The 17,250-nt window shown below is 34.8% G+C and overlaps 1 long non-coding RNA gene across 1 annotated transcript; it reads left to right on the top strand.

The window, feature by feature from the left end:
* The first annotated feature begins 652 nt into the window (after positions 1–652).
* Positions 653–11,428, top strand: LOC140141158 (uncharacterized). The gene is made up of 4 exons (XR_011857364.1): positions 653–816; positions 4,668–4,896; positions 8,283–8,372; positions 9,455–11,428. It is a non-coding gene; the product is annotated as an uncharacterized lncRNA (long non-coding RNA).
* The last annotated feature ends 5,822 nt before the right edge of the window (positions 11,429–17,250 follow it).

Genomic DNA, 17,250 nt, shown 5'->3' with positions numbered 1-17,250 from the left:
CCCTTTATAGGCCTATACTTATACTTACATGTATATGCAGCGATTACCATTATAGAGTACTATAGAAAATGTGGACCCGGTAGCCTTCACATTCTGTTCTGATGTGTAATCGATCAGCTGGAGCATTCAATTTATTTAAATAAAGCGCCTGAAGTCAGGTGGGTGATAAAAAAGATTATATCGACAACTTAACCCTCCTTTATATACTTCAGGCCCGCACAAGCGCACATTTGGGATACGTGAGTACAATGGTACCACTTTAAACATGACTGCCCTGGCACATGACTGTATTGTGGTCACTTTATTTATACTCGCCTGTTGTGTAAAGCGTTAATATGATGCCGGATCAGTGACCAATTTAATGGCGGGACCCCTTTGTTTGAAACAATGGTACCACTTGTATGAATAGCCTGTCGCAATTTCTAATCGGCATCAAAGGAACAAAGCATTGCATCATCTATTGCTACTCTACGACTATTGAAAGCTCTTTGGGATAAAGTGCCTTGCCCAAGGACACAACACGTTGGCACGAGCGTGGCTCGAACTCACAACCTATGTATTTACCGTCGTTTTATCTTTTCTGTTTCTGTTTCCAACTACTGCCCGATACAGGGACCAAATAAAAACAGTGAGGTTTCATCCTCACCAGGAATCTCACTTGAAAACATCATTAGCCTGCCCTCTATGGTTGTATGCTAGGTCCATTAGTGTCTGCTGTATTTCAAGTACGTGTACCGTGTGTCGTTCAACAATGATTAGTTTTCAAATTTCCCGGTTGGTTTTGTGCTGCTAATACTACTAAATAATTACCAGAAGGTAAGCAACTTTTATTACGAAGTTTTTAAGTAATCTGATCAGCTAGTTTCTTGTACACCCTTAAACTATATGTTACTTTCATAAATGACATGTCACATGCATAAGATACCGGTAAGCTTAAAGTTTTACATACCATGATCCATGCATAGTATCATACATGTACAATGTAGTATAGGTATATGCCAGTCAGCTAGTCAGCCAAATTCGCCGACAATGTCAATGCATTTTTACATAGAAATTTAAAACAACTGGCCGAAGAAAGAAACCTACATAAATATGTTTTCTATACTTCACTTTACCCAAATATATGATTTTTTATGGTGATAAGACAATCGCACTTGGAATTTTAGAGGGATTTTGATAGCAGTTCCATTAAAAAAAGCTGCTATCATAATGAGACTAAGATCTAGAAACACCCCCAAAATGACGTTTTGGGGAATTTTGCTAGCTGAATCTTTTTGACATTGTTTGATGAAAGTAAATTTTTGACAAGATGTAACTTTGCTACGGAAAGTGCTATGAAAAAAAGGTTTTCAGTTTTGGCTTTGTTTACTCTTGCTTTAATTTGATATATAAAATGATGCAGTTTGATGGCAAATTTGAATTCACCTAGCATACCTACATAGTATGTGCATGTTTTTAGGTTGCTCGAGAAGTCTAGCCAAGAATTTGCTTAGGCTAGAGACCATTGCATTCAAAATCTAGTCGGATTCGCTGAAGGCTTGTGAAGCATGACACCGTGTAAAGCAAGTATCTGGTTCCATACAGCAATACGCAGTGGCAGTATAACGTAGGCCTATTGTAAAGCAAGATCATGAAGATGGAAGTTCAGGTAAACACTAAACACATCCGATCACGATCATGACTAGCCCGAGGGAGCCTACTCACACCTCCGTCACTACGATTTCCACTGTCCGTCACTCGATTTACACTGTCCTTCTCCGTCGAAGGTCTGAGACAATGAGCATACATTGTATCTGGTCCAGGGTACACATAAAATACCACTATTTTATCCCATAAATACCACTTCCTACCATTCCTCACATGTATGAAAAACAAAACATATTTGGTGCATGCATGTTCGTAAATTTTAGCACATTTGAGGATGTAAAAGACCAGACTTGTCACTGTTATCGTCGCCGTGTTTTGAATTCTTCCTATAAATAGATGCCGTCAGTGTGACGTACGTCATCACCGCGACATGAGTTCACGGTGCCCCGTTTTTACGTACGTAGGGCATTCATGGCCCTAGTGAGGAAGGAACAGGGCCATGATGTTTCGGGCTAGATCATGACCATGTACATCGGATTGCATCAAAAATGTTGCTAAAATTACACTTCAGCAAAATTTTAGACTAAATAGGTATAAATCTCGCTCAAAAAGATACAGCTGACATTCATCGAAATAATTTTCTTCCAAATTTCAACATTAAACAGAATAATAACCCACGGTGCAAAAAAGTGCACCGCTGTCCGACCGAAAAATAATAGCAATGCACTCTAGCATCGAATGCGTATAAACTATCGCACATGCAAATTCGAAGCTAGAGTTCTCGAGTACAGTAAGTTAAAGGGGCACTCAGAGTACAGAGATCGGTCAATCCCAAACTACACAATTCCCCACGCATGTTCTTTTGCATGCAGGTTCAAAATATCTAGTGTAGTACGGTATCCTGATAAATTGGTCAATATTGATTATTCAAATTGATCGATCAGACTAAATTGACTATACATGTGTATCCTGATTAATTGGTCAAATATTGATTATTGGAAATTGATTACGGTACCACACTCAAAATTTTCAATATCAAATTAAACTTTCTTTACATTTTGAAATGGTATGGTATGGTATTGCTGATCGATCGAAATTGACCGATCAGAATCATCAGATCGATTGATTTATTCGAAAGGTGGATCCTGATGAATTGGTCAAATATTGATTATTGGAAATTGATTATGGTATTCAAATTGATCGATCAGGCTAAATTGACTTGATGTGGATCCTGATGAATTGGTCAAATATTGATTATTGGAAATTGATTACGGTACCGCACTCAAAATTTTCAATGTCAAATTAAACTTTCTTCAAATTTTGAAATGGAACGGTCTTGCTGATCAATTGAATCAATTGAAATTGACCGATCAATATCATCAGATCGATTGATTTATTCGAAAGGTGTATCCTGATAAATTGGTCAAATATTTATTATTGGAAATTGATTATTCAAATTGATTGATCAGACTAAATTGACTTATTCAGAATGTGTATCGGTATCCTAATTAATTGGTCAAATATTGATTATAAATTGGAAATTGATTACGGTACCGTAAATCAGAATCATCATATCGATTGATTGATTTATTCGAAAGGTTCTCCTGATAAATTTGTCAAATATTAATTATTGGAAATTGATTATTCAAATTGATCGATCAGACTAAATTGACTTATTGGGAAGTATATTAATTGGTCAAATATTGATTACGGTATTGGAAATTGATTACGGTATTGGAAATTGATTATGGTACCGTACAGCACTCAAAATTTTCAATGTCAAATTAAACTTTCTTCAAATTTTGAAATGGTATGGTATACCGATCAGAATCAGATTGATTGTCGAAAGGTGTATCCTGATAAATTGGTCAGATATTGATTACAGTACGGTATTTGAAATTGATTATTCAAATTGATTGATCAGACTAAATTGACTTCTTGGGAAGTACATGTATCCTGATTAATTGGTCAAATATTGATTATTGGAAATTGATTATGGTACCACACTCAAAATTTTCAATGTCAAACTTTCTTCAAATTTTGAAATGGTATGGAATTGCTGATCGATTGAAATTGACCAGTCAGAATCATCAGATCGATTGATTTATTCGAAAGGTGTATCCTGATTTGGTCAAATAATGATTATTGGAAATTGATTATTCAAATTGATTGATCAGACTAAATTGACTTTGGGAAGGTGTACATGTATGTATCCTGATTAATTGGTCAAATATTGATTATTGCAAATTTATTATGGCGCCGAACTCAAAATTCTCAATGTCAAACTTTCTTCAAATTTTGAAATGGTACGGTATTGCTGATCGATTGAAATTGACCGATCAGAATCATCAGATCGATTGAGTTATTGAAAAGGTGTATTCTGATAAATTGGTCAAATATTGATTATTGGAAATTTATTATTCAAATTGATCAATCAGACTAACTTGACTTATTGGGAATGTGTATCCTAATTAATTGGCCAAATATTGATTATTGGAAATTGATCAACGGTACCACACTCAAATTTTCAATGTCAACTAAACTTTCTTCAAATTTTGAAATGGTATGGTATTGCTGATTGATTGAAATTGACCGATCAGAATCATCAGATCGATTGATTTATTCTAAAGGTTATCTTGATAACTTGGTCAAATATTGATTATTGGAAATTGATTATTCAAATTGATCGATCAGACAAAATTGACTTATTGGGAAGGTGTATCCTGATTTTTGGTCAAATATTGATTATTGGAAATTGATTACGGTATCACACTCAAAATTACATTCTTTGTATTCAGAATGCAATTCAATATGTCTGATGTGCTCTCATGTCCCACAAAAAATACTGTCCCAACTGATTACAATCATCTAAAAACAACAGAATTAAAAAAGAAATGAGGGCATCTTCCTCAGCAAATGTTACAATATGGCTTTAATGTCAAAGCACCTAAGTCGGCGTTTGCTTAAATTAAATTTATTTATTGTTCAGTGGTGTTACAATTACATGTACACATCAGTTTTCTTTGCAAGAAGATATCAGTACCGTACTAAATGTATTCTTGTTTTGTTGTCTTTTGCAGACTTAATAACGGTCCAGTAATAAGTCCTAAATACCTAAATATAGGCCTATGATGCATCTACATTGTACAGCATTCAAAACGCTACTATTGGATGGGGCCTACTTATTGTGTTGTCGCAGACTGTGATTCTTCACACCTGGTCAGCAACTATATGTTATTGTGAATCTGAAGCTTCACTTCAAGAATCCAACATGAGGCAACCAAGGAGTTACATGCCTGTGTGACCATGGTAAATACGTATACCAGTACTTTGGTGTTTTTCTTCTTTTTTTAAAGTCTAAAACAGGTTTTTATGTCAAAAATGGTCTCTTTTGGGGTGCTTATTGTTAAATCTGCTCAAATCGCATGGGTTGAGGTACCTCATTTGTATGTATTTCCCTTGGGATAGGCCTACTATTTTAGTCCCAATTTGTAGTGACATCACTAATTTTACAAATTATTCTTATCATACAATGTATTCTTCATGCACATTAGTACCCCCCATGTGGGCCCCCTCCCAAATACCCGAAGGTGTGGGGGGGGGGTCAAAATGTGATGAATCATCGCTTTATATTATGCATTACATTTGTATATGGTCAATTCCAGCGAAAGCGGGACAAAATTCTCTCTATGTTAACTTTCCACTTTAAAATGTCATTAATAAAGGAAATCACGTTATTGATGGAGCATATCATGTCACGTCCAATGTGCTCTCTTTGTGCATGTAGGCCTTTACTAGCAAGTCATACCAGGGGACAAGTTATGATAGCTTAAATGATTTGGCGTTACCCACGAATTCAAAGATAAAGCACCATATATGTCATTGAATGTCCTTCAATCAAAATGAAATTATTACCGTTAGAAAAGACGTTTGCATGCTCTCTCATCATATGTAAAACGATTGAATTCCACCAAAGTTTGTGGACTCTAGAGGCCATTAAGTCAATTTGGCTAATAATTTTGTTACCCGCGTATCAAAAATAAAATGATCGTTCTGAAAATGTTAAGTGAATATGCCATAAATGACTATATCATGAAACGAAGTTTCGTTCTATAATTCTGAGGTCCAAGTGATTATTTTATGCAAATACGTTTTACCCATAAAATTCCATAAAATCAAATTTGACGTTACCCACGTATCAACTGTTACCCACGAGTCCAGCAAATATAATCGCCATAACTTAAATTGACATTTAATGACTTTGGACACTGAATTTAGTTTGACAAGCGCTTAAAATTGTAAATCGTAAAAATCGTTCACCGCTTTAAAAAGAATCTCTGACGGTTTAAACTTTTGTTACCCACGAATCCCGAATAGATGCTAACCTTGACAAATAAGGAGATTGTTTATTTTAAGTTTAAATCAGCACATATTCAAGCCATGGGTATGCTATAATTTTGACAGTACTTACAGTTTATACACCTAAGAAACGCAAACCCCAAACGGTAGCTTTACCCACGAATTCGGCGTTACCCACGAATCCAAGGATTTACTCAGTAAATTATATGTTTCTTATGCATCTTAACATTTTGAAAACATGCGAAATAGGTTCCAAAACAGTCCTGTTTAATAGCGTCCTCTTGAAGGTATACTGAAGCTGCATCATGAAGTTTTGATTGATTATCCTAAATTACCATTTTCTGGGTAAATGCAATTAGTTAGAGAAACGGGAATCATTGAAACACAATGGAGGAATAACCGCATGGTGGTTTCCAACCTTCTGTAATAGTTTCTATTTTGCCGCTTACCAATACATACCTTCAAATATGTGTTACCCACAAACATTTTGGTTACCCACTAATCCCTACTTAAATTATAGTTAACAATGTATTGATAGTGTTTTAGTTCATAGGAACTGTCAAACACGAGTTAATAGAATATTGCTGCATGAAAATATGGAATGATTTTACTAAAATAATAATATAAAACTGTTTGCTCTGTCTATTTGAATTTGGCAACTTCATTATTCTCAAAACTTTTATACCCAAAATGCCATAATGATCCATTCTAAATATTCCATGTAGTCTGTATTTTGATTAAAATTCATTTTAGTGCCATTGCAGCCTGAATTATTGACATACGGAAAAGTATTTTTTATTTTTATTAAAAAAATTAGTAGGAATTGCTATTTTCCAGACGCTGTTACCCACGAATCCATCCGAGATCCTCATCCTGCGACGAGATACAAAATCTAACTTTATATTTATATGAAGCATTTATTCTAATCTTTCAAATAATACAGTAATGTTAAATGACAGCCACTTTGGAAAGAGTTCGAAGAATTGACACAATCTTAACTGTACACCTGGTTCTTTCTTAAAATTTGTAATAACCAAAATATTTCTTTGTAGATATGTAATCAAATTCTATTTTACGTTCAAAGTCTTCACCGGTTTCTAGTGTATATGAGTCACACATAAAATATTGAAAGATATTAAAGAAAGTGAAATTTTATGGCGTACAACAGGTGAAAAATGCTTGAATTAAATGGGTAACATGCATATGCGCATTTAACACTTTATTTGGTCTAGCAAGAAAAGTTATTTTTCAATCCGATGGCACTTCCACCTGATGATTCACTAGACATGATCGTCTCATTTGATAAGTCTAGAATTGAAAAGGAAAACATTTTCAAAATGGCCCCAGAGAGAATTTTGGCCCGCTTTGGCTGGAATTGACCATATATCAATTTCAGTCGTGTAGGCCATATGTTATTAGGCAAAAGAATGTCTCTCATGTACAAAAGTATAGGAAACTCACAACTTTAAAAGCTAGCATGTTTTATGGAAGAAGGAATCACTTTTTATTAAAAGTATAAAACAAGCCAGGAGCTTTGAAATGCAATTACCCACTCCCCATGTGGGCCCCTCCCACATACCGAAGGGGTGGGAATTTGATGAATCATCGTTTTTATATTGCGCATTATATATCAAATTCAGTCATGTAGGCCATGTTATCAGGCAAAAAAAACTTTGAAGAATGTCTCTCATGTACTAAAGTACAGGAAACTGAACATTTAAAACCCCATTTTTAGGGTGAAGGGAGCATTTTTTTCAAAAAAATGTAAAACAGGTTTTTATGTCAAAAATGGTCTCTTTTGAGGTGCTTATTGTTAAATCTGCTAAAATCGCATGAGCCTAGGTACCCAATTTGCATATTTTACGGTATAATTTTGAGAAAATAAGCCTTGAAGAATAGTATAATAAATATTCTTCAAGGCTGTTATCTAGGCTGTTTAAAAAAATGGCTTCAAAATCAAAATTAAAAAAACTAAAAACACTTCCATTCCTCAAGATACTCTCTCAAGCCACCAATCTCCTTCCAATACAAACTGCACAACATTGCATTGCGCATGCCAGATATCTCCACACAATACCAACCTCCGCAATTGGCGTAAGATCCGTTAGGTGGTCTACTTGTTATCTATTGATTTTTGACTCAGTTATTTCTTGCGTATTCCACTCGCCAACTTTTAATAAAACCATGCCTAACTCAATTTGGCAGCAAAATTGAGCATTTGCAGATTTTGCACCCATGTCTTCAATTGGTTGATAATTGTATTCATATAGTTATTAAATTTTAGCAGACTAAAATTAAAGGTAAACTTTCTAAATTTCTTTGTTTTTTAATGACAGATGATCAGTGCCATACAAGCTATGGAGAAGCATTCCGCATTGGATAGGGGAAAGGGAGACAAGACAAAGTCTATTATCAGCGTTAAAGAGGTTAGTACACCTGGGAACATTTGAATTCCCTATTATTATTTTCAACTGAACTTTTGTATTGTGTGTATTTTCTTGTACTATTGAAACAAAAAATCTCAAACAGTGCATGTACAGTTAAATGCAATTTTGTGTGATACTGTAAAATAAGCACAATAAATGTGCATGTATGTGTTGCATCATTCAAGCTGAATCCACATAGAGCACCCTGAACTTCCGACAATCAGGCAGGATGCTGTACACAGCTTGTCCAACAATTTTTTTTAAACAATATTATAAAATGGGTAAAATCCCTCAAATTAATGCCATATATTAAGGTTTTTTTAGTTATTTGCTGTGCAATATTTCTTTACTAAATGTTACTATAAAATTCTCCACTAAAGTGTTACTATTTCAATGTGACCCCTGGGTCTCATGGCAGAACAGAGGATACCTTGAAATATCCACTCAATGATAACCCAGGCAAAAGAAGAAAAAAAACAAACAAAACAAAAACTATCTCTGCACATGTCAAATCAGAAAGAGACTTGGAGATTTTTGACCTCTTGGACATGGACCAAGCTGTGAATCAGGTGTCCTCTGCTCTCCTCTCCCTTATCCCTCTATCCTCTCACTATACAAGTTAATATATTTTGCTCTAAAGTCTTTTAAGACTTAAAACTCGTGTATTTAAAGGAGGATTTTGTTATCCTAGCATCCTCTTTTTATTACATTTTCAGTAGATATCCATGAAAAAGCTTATTTCCAAAATTTCAGTTGATTCCAATTTTGCGTTTGCGAGTTATGCATGATAATGTGTATTACACTGCTCCATAGGCCACTGTTGTAATTTCGTTCTGGTATTGACAATATTTTTGCTAAACGAATTAATCTGCAAGAAATTTTTGCTACATTATGTAGCCAGAGGTTTCCAGTGGTATAAAAATTGCAACTTTTTTTGAGAAAAGTGGTCGGATGAGGCTGTGGATCACGAAATGCCCTTTTAAAATATGTGTTGCAAGATATAAAAAAATCCTGTAACCTGGTTTTGCAAAATGTTTAGGCTACATGAATTAAAAATGATTCCTTTTGTGTTTTTATGACAGGATGTTTCAGATATCAACACTGCACTGAAGAGTGAAAAAACAAGCCGCCTCATCTTGTAATATTCAAGGAAACAAACTACATTGTAGGAGATGGTGTGAACATACAGTGTGTGGATAGCTCTGCAGGTGCCTTTCTCCAACTGATTGCCTTGTGTTTCAATTTGAGTACCCACACATTTACTCGCTCCCCCAAACACTTCTTACACCTGAGCCGTATGTACATGTAGGCAAGGGGTCTACCAAGTATCTGCCACCTGTAGCATACTGCTGGGGACAGGGGAGTGATAACCCTCTGAAAAATCAACATTGGACTTGAATAGCCTTGTGCATTTTTGCCTGAAATAGTGTAAAATACACAAATGTATACACATTTTGCATGCTTCGTGTCAACTAAGTAAACATCACTGATGATTTAGGGGTATAATATTTAGATATAAATAATGGGATGTGATGATAAATCCATCAACAAAAATAAATGGGTTCTCATTTATAGTCCTAAATCAAGATACAATTTTCAATTTTTATTAGTCAATTGCATACAAACCATGTGGTATTTCACAGTATTGCAGGCAAAAATTGCACTGGGCTATAGAAGAACAAATTGAACAATGTCAACTTTTTTAATGGGGCGATTGTGTCCCCACATGTACCTGACTGTCTAACATTCATCCCACCAATAGCTGAATTTAGTGACAATTACCAATTAATTTTCAACCCTCCTATGAAAATGTTCCCTTCTGAAGTTTGTAATTACAGAACAGTTTTTGAAATGGTTTCGTAATTTCATGTCAGGCATTTCAATAAGGACTTTTGGGGTATGATCGGGGACTCAAGCTTCAAAATAACCAGGCACCCAGGAGCCATTTACCCAATGGTAATAACATTTTGGCTCCTGGTCCACACCAAAATCATATGAACCAGGCTCTACAATTTTTTTTAAATAGAGCCTGGCAGTTAAAGCAGGTTTTTTATTTAATGTGTAATTTAAATTTAAATGACTCTTAGCTCTTTAAAAATGGCACCTGATTCACTAGGTAATCTCAGGACCAGGAGCGGCTTTTTCCAAATGTGTGGCTTCGGGTCCAGATCTGTTTATTTTGAGGCTTAATCTGGGTATGATCGGGGTATGATGTTGTAATTACATGTGGAACCCTTTTGGAACTCTTAAGATCTGTCAGTTGTGTAACATATGTTGCAATGGAAGATAAATGGCATATTTGTATGTAAAGCTGTAAATTGTAATTAGTGCAATAACATGTTAACCATCGTCTGAGATGTTATTGGTTTCAAGAATGCATGTATCTTATTTGGTCGATGTATACATGAACAACCTGAATGTTGTGCTATTTGGAATCTACTCATGTCAGTACCAAACCAACCATTTTTGTGTGAATGTGGGTAATACTAGTGGTGTATTGCCCAGACATTTTTTGAAGGTTGATTAGATCAACTAGAATTATACCTGATTAGATACAAAATTGATGAATGAGGTGTGTCAATATCCAATATTTTTGTATATCAACCTATTCAGTAAATCCCGTAAGCCTTTGCGAGTAGACCGGAGATGTTGTCATTTGATGTCACGCCGATGCACACATCGTTTAGTGAACATCGCGAAGTCATGCGCATTTCAAAACCGTGAAGGACGAAGTAAGGATGTGCGCATCGGCGTGACGTCAATTGACGACACCTCAGGTCTACTGGCAAAGGCTTATGGGATTTGCCGAAAATGTCAATTCAGCTTCAGCAGTTCAGGGTTTCTAGATGATCTCATAACCCGTTAAGAACTTGGAAGTAGAAAGATGAAAACATCCACAAATTGCTAAAGTAGTGTCTTTAATGTGGCGAGGTGTTTTTCCAACAACCGAACTAAGAATGTCAGCCAAGAATCTCAAAGAGTTGTAACTAACTGACCCAATGCTGGAAACGATGGGTCTGTTTTGTGCACTTTTGGCAAGCCATTATATCTTAGGCACATCACACTCTGTTGGAAACAATCTTTCTTTGCAAGCAAATTCAATACACAACTGTATTGTAAAAACTTGCTGCAGTACAGTGCTAACCCACACATTATTTCCTTAATCATACCCTACTAACAGTCCACTTTCAAATTATGTATTTCCAATATAGAACGTTTTCATTAAATTTACATAAAACCGGTAACATGTGGAGGGGTGAGGGTTACCACGTTATTGCATTGACCCTTTCAATTTAGAGGAAGTAATAATTTAGTGATGATTTTTCCATTTTTATAAATTTTCACTTCTTTGTGGTAAGAACAGGGTGCCCCAGAAAATCAGGTCTCAATTTCAAATGTGATGGAATATTACAAGTCTGGTGATGATATGATCTCGGGTCAAGTGTTCTAGGTATTATTTAAAATGCACCAGTCAAATGCAGTCCCGGCCCCTTGGTACCTGGGGATGGCCGGAGCTTTAATTAAAATGTTCCACTCCTCGGCAAGCCCCCAGTGGGCGGGGCATGAATCTTAAGGAAATCCCCGGCCAAGTCTCGGCCTTCAAAAGCAGGGCATCCAATACAACCCCCGCGGATATATTTTTCTTCAAAGTTTCTTAATTTCAAAAAGTGTACCAAAAACAAATGTTGAGTTTCCAGTGGTTCTGAAAACTATATACATGTAATTGAGCCTTTAATTTATAAACAATAAAAGGTTGATTTTTTTGATAATCTCAAAATAGATGTTTTATCCACCCCACCCCCCCCACCCCAGTAATTTTGGCTGACTTCTCCATTTACAGTAACAAATGTATACATTTATTGTAGCTTGCATGAATAATTAAGAAGTTTTGGCAACTCACAATTATAGTACATGTATTTCTGGGCTGAGAGTTAGACTGGCAAAAACATTATAAAAACTGTTTAGCAAAATAAACACATTCATTTATCACCTTGTAACATGTTTAGAAGGTAAACATTGTGGAAAATTGCTAAACATGTTTATGTATTTAAAATGTTTAATATAAGTCATATAGAAAAAATGTGTTTAAATAAGTGTTTAAGTCCTAAACATTTTTTTCAATGAAGTTTAACACTGAAATAGCAAAACATTTAGTTATTAAAGTGTTTAGAGTAGGGGAACTCAAGTTAAGTATCTGAAGCTCCCCTTTTAGAAAATAGAATTACTCAAGCTTCACTATCCTAGAGAGCGTAGCGTCACAGCATCCAGCCCCGGCGGGGATCGCCCCTGAAGTTCATGAGTTTTATGGCCTAGGATGTTTCTTGTTTTTACAAACATTTTTAGCATTAAACAGTTACATGTATGTAAAAATTATAGTTAATGATGAATGGAAAATAATAAACAAAAATGAACTTGCCACCATGACCACTGGCATTTAGTGACTGAAGTTACATTTCCCTGATCGGGCTGTCACTGAATCAAGCTCGTTTTCGGATTTTATTATTATTATTATTTTTTTTTTAAGCGCCACATGGCTTGTGCCGATGGCGTGCACGCTGCATTGTATATACTTTGTACATGTTACATGGACGTCATACCATCCAACAAAGGATCTATTGGCAGACACCATTGAGAAAGGCAACAGAGTGGATTGCCGAAACTGTATGGAAAAAAGTGAGTTTTTTTCTTGGAATTATACGATGAAAAACTTTGTAATCTGAATATTGTATTCCTGATGAATCTCTTTAAAAAAAAAAAAAACTTTGTACATGTGTTTAATTTCAATTGTGATTTAAACATTGTGTTTAGAATTGGTAACGTTAAGTAAATGCCTTGCTGTGTTTAAAAAGTATTACAGCCTGATAAACACTTGCATGTGTTTAATTAATAAATTCAGTTTGTGTTTATTTCAATAAACAAAGTGTTGACCACTTAAACAGAATATTTAGTTTAGTGTTTATTTGTGTCTGAGTACAGTGTTTATTATATGAAACATTATGTTTAATACAACATTAAACAGTTAAAGGAGTATTTCGTGATCCTAGCATCCTCTTTTTATGACATTTTTCAGTACATATCCACGAAAAAAGCATATTCCCAAAATTTCAGTTGATTCCGATTTTGCGTTTGCGAGTTATGCATGATTATGTGTATTACACTGCTCCATAGACAATACGTTGTAATTTCGTTCTGGTGCACCAGAACGAAATTCAAATTTCGCGATATCTTTGCTAAACGAATTAATCTGCAAGAAATATTTTGTACATAAACATTATGTAGCCAGAGTATTCCAGTGATATAAAAATCTCAACTTTTTTTGAGAAAAGTGGGGGATGAGGCTGTGGATCACGAAATGCCCCTTTAATATAGCAACACTAAATGTGTTTATCCATTACGCAGAGTAGGTTGTAAACACACCCTGTAGGAAATAAACACATTTGTGTTTAAAAACTACTTATCTGGAGGTGTTTAAATATACGTGTTTAAAACCTAAACGTTTGAATTTACAGTGTAGGTGTGGTGTTTGCTAGTAGAAGTGGAACTAGTGGGGAACATGCATGAGGGATATTGTTTATAGCCCTAAGAATGAAGGAAGAAACAAACAAACATGGGTTTCCTGTCCATTCTGCCATTCAAACGGATAATTAGCCCGATGTATGATGAAAAGAAAGGAAGAAAAAAAAAGTATGAAAGAAAGAAAATCAGTTCAAAACTGGTTAATATGGCCTATACATCCAAAATACAGGCCAAAATAGACAAACCAATGTTTTGTTAAATAATGTAGAATAAAATTGAAAGAAAAGACGCTGAAAGAGAGAAAACATACAAGAAAGAAACATACTTTATTTTTAATTTTGAGACAGAAATTCATTCCAAAGATCTTTTCTAAGAAATGGATGCTATTATACATGTACAGTCTACAACCTGACCATGCACAGGGCATATACGCTTCCAAATCTGGGTATTTGATATACCCAGATATGGAAGACCTACATGTATGTGCGCACGTGAACAGGAAAAAATAACGAGTTCTGAAGTTTAAAATGGAATGTATGTCGCTTAATGCAGTCACTTTTTAAACGGGTTTGAATGTTGAACATGTTTGAGTATAATGAGGGATAGTGTTTAGAAAGAAAGAAAAAATACGCTAAAAAGACAAAGCAATGCTTTAGTGTGGAATAAAATAAAAAGAAAGTCACTGAAAGAGAGAAAACAAATAAGAAGGACAGTTTATTTTTAATTTGAAAAAGAAAGTCATCTGAATTTATCTAATAGATGGATGCTATTACTGTCTATAGTACGGTGTCTGATCTCCGCCAAATCCCCCTTTTATTATTAATTCCCCGATATTTACTTACCCCACCTTTTTACCAAAAAATTCCCCTCTTTTAATTCCCCCTGTTTGCAAATAGTTTCCACTTTTTACAAATAATTCCCCTTTTAAATTCCCCTTTTTACAAATAGTTCCCCTTTTTTGTAAATAGTTCCCCTTTTATTTTTACCCATTTTGCAAATAGTTCCCCTTTTAACAAATAATTCCCCGTTTTAAATTTTCCCCTTTTTACAAATAGTTCCCATTTTTGTAAATATTTCCCCCTTTTTAATTTCACCCGTTTTGTAAATAGTTCCCCCTTTTTTATAAATAATTCCCCTTTTAAATGTCCCCCCTTTTTTACAAATAGTTCCCCCTTTTGTAAATTGTTGTTCCCTTTTTTACTTTCCCCCTTTTTGTAAATAGTTCCCCTTTTAATACTCACCCCCTTATTGTAAATAGTTTTTTCTTTTTATACTCAAGAATGGTTTATCCCATTTTTACTTTCTCCCTTTTCAAATTCGATTCCCCGATTTGTACTTTCGCCCCGCTTTTTGGTATGCGTGGCGTGCGGATTCATTTAGTAGGCTACATGCTGTGTTTTATCATAGACCATTGGTTTTATAGGCTTTATAGAATCACGCCTCTATCGTGCATACATGTAGCCCCCCTACTTCGATATTGAAATAGTCCAGCATACACGTTGAAAGCTTGTTATTGTCTGATACAAATTCTTGAGCTAAATAAAATGAATAAAATGATACTTAGTATGTAATTTATGAATTCTATAGGATTATAGATCTACATTTAAGAACAATCATAAATCTGAATTATATAATGCTAACTAAATATAGACCCAGGAAAAGGCCAGGAGATTGGAATTCGAATCACATGATTAGATTGGCTTTAATATTAATCGTTATTATTTTGGACTTGTCTCAACTTTTTAAAAAGAAAAGATAGCCGTCGGCTTACTACTTAATTCTTCATCTAACACATACTAATTCATTTTGGATTTTTGAGCCGTGCACCACTGACTGAAGTCCCTGGTTCATTTGTCTGCAAACAAACTAGCCAAAATTACTCGGAACTGGCTTAAAAATAAAGCTGTCATAAATATGCAATGCCCATTTTGTCCAGGCCCGTTCTATAAATGGATGCTTTTATTGTCATTTCACTGTTACGACCGCTTGTTTTAAACTTTGGTGCTAACTTTTTGAATATATAGCACAAACAATTCTTATTATCTACGCTTCTGTAACAGTGGCAGCCAGTTGTTTGTTGTCTCTGACATATCCCTGTTTTAGACATTCTTCACAGACTTTCAAACATCATTGCTATGAATTTGACCAGCATAAATATTTATGCATGCCATTTCACCCGTTTAACATTCTGAACATCATTTGGTTTATCAATCATATCGGATTTGCTCTTTGTAAAGCCCTTCTATAAACGTGCATAAAAGTTGACGGATCCCTAACCCATTGAATTTAGCGGGCGCTTGCACAACAGGCTATAAATCTACCTACGTTGGTATCCAAATTCATGACGAACGCCTTTCCAATAATGGATGTAGCGGAATGAGCTCTAGTGAGTGCACGGTACTCTCCAGTGTCCAGGCTTACTGGTAAAGCCTACGCACGGAAAACGGGGAGTACCAAAACAAAAAGGGAGTATTATTTAATAAAAATTCCTTTAAAAGGAATAGGGCGGGCAAATAAAAAAATTGTCAAGAGAAATGAAAGACTATGATGAGTAAGTCTTCACAATTAAAAACAGGGAAAATATGACACAACATCGATTTCCAATGGGGGAATAACACAAAACGTATAAACATAGTTAAAGAGTTTTTAACTTTATACGTTTAGGGGCCTATACGTTTGTTATTCCCCCATTGGAGGTTGTGTCATATTTTCCCTGATTTTAATCTTATCTATTGCTTATCTCTGCTGGTCAGTTGGAACAGATTTTCCCTGTTTTTATATTAACCCTTCACATCATAACAGAAGACGTTTTATGTTAACATTTTATATAAAACATTGTTATAAAACTGTTGTAGATAATAGTTATTTAAAACATTTTCGTAATCATACCTAGAGGTTTTTTTATCATCAGATAGAAATACTTCTGCTCATCTTCTCTGGTGAGACAACAGGGTTATCTTTCCATATCAAAGTTTCAAAATCTGTCATATCAATTTCCTCAATATGTTGTTTTGATACAACTCGAGGGGAAAACTTTGATTTTACAATATTTCGATATTATTTTTTAACTTTGTAACTTTATTATGATTAACATAACTGTATTTCAAAGCGTCAAACTATATCATTATTTTGTCCCAACAAAAAATAATCCAGGAATAAAATATTCATTCATATGTTTATTTATTTTATTCAACCTGGGCCATTTCTACTGGTGCACATGCATTCTAATAATTTGTCTATAATACCTTATACAAGCATTATCAAGCACAATTTGTCACAAGATTTGAAAAGTAAATAGCCTATGTACACACTGAACACAATGTACATACAAGCTGTATTTAAGTCCATACAGAAGCTGTCA

Source organism: Amphiura filiformis, chromosome 19, assembly GCF_039555335.1.
Source record: "Amphiura filiformis chromosome 19, Afil_fr2py, whole genome shotgun sequence".
Lineage (NCBI taxonomy): Eukaryota > Metazoa > Echinodermata > Ophiuroidea > Amphilepidida > Amphiuridae > Amphiura > Amphiura filiformis.
Note: the sequence above shows the minus strand (reverse complement) of the source record. Positions and strands in the feature narration are given on the sequence as shown.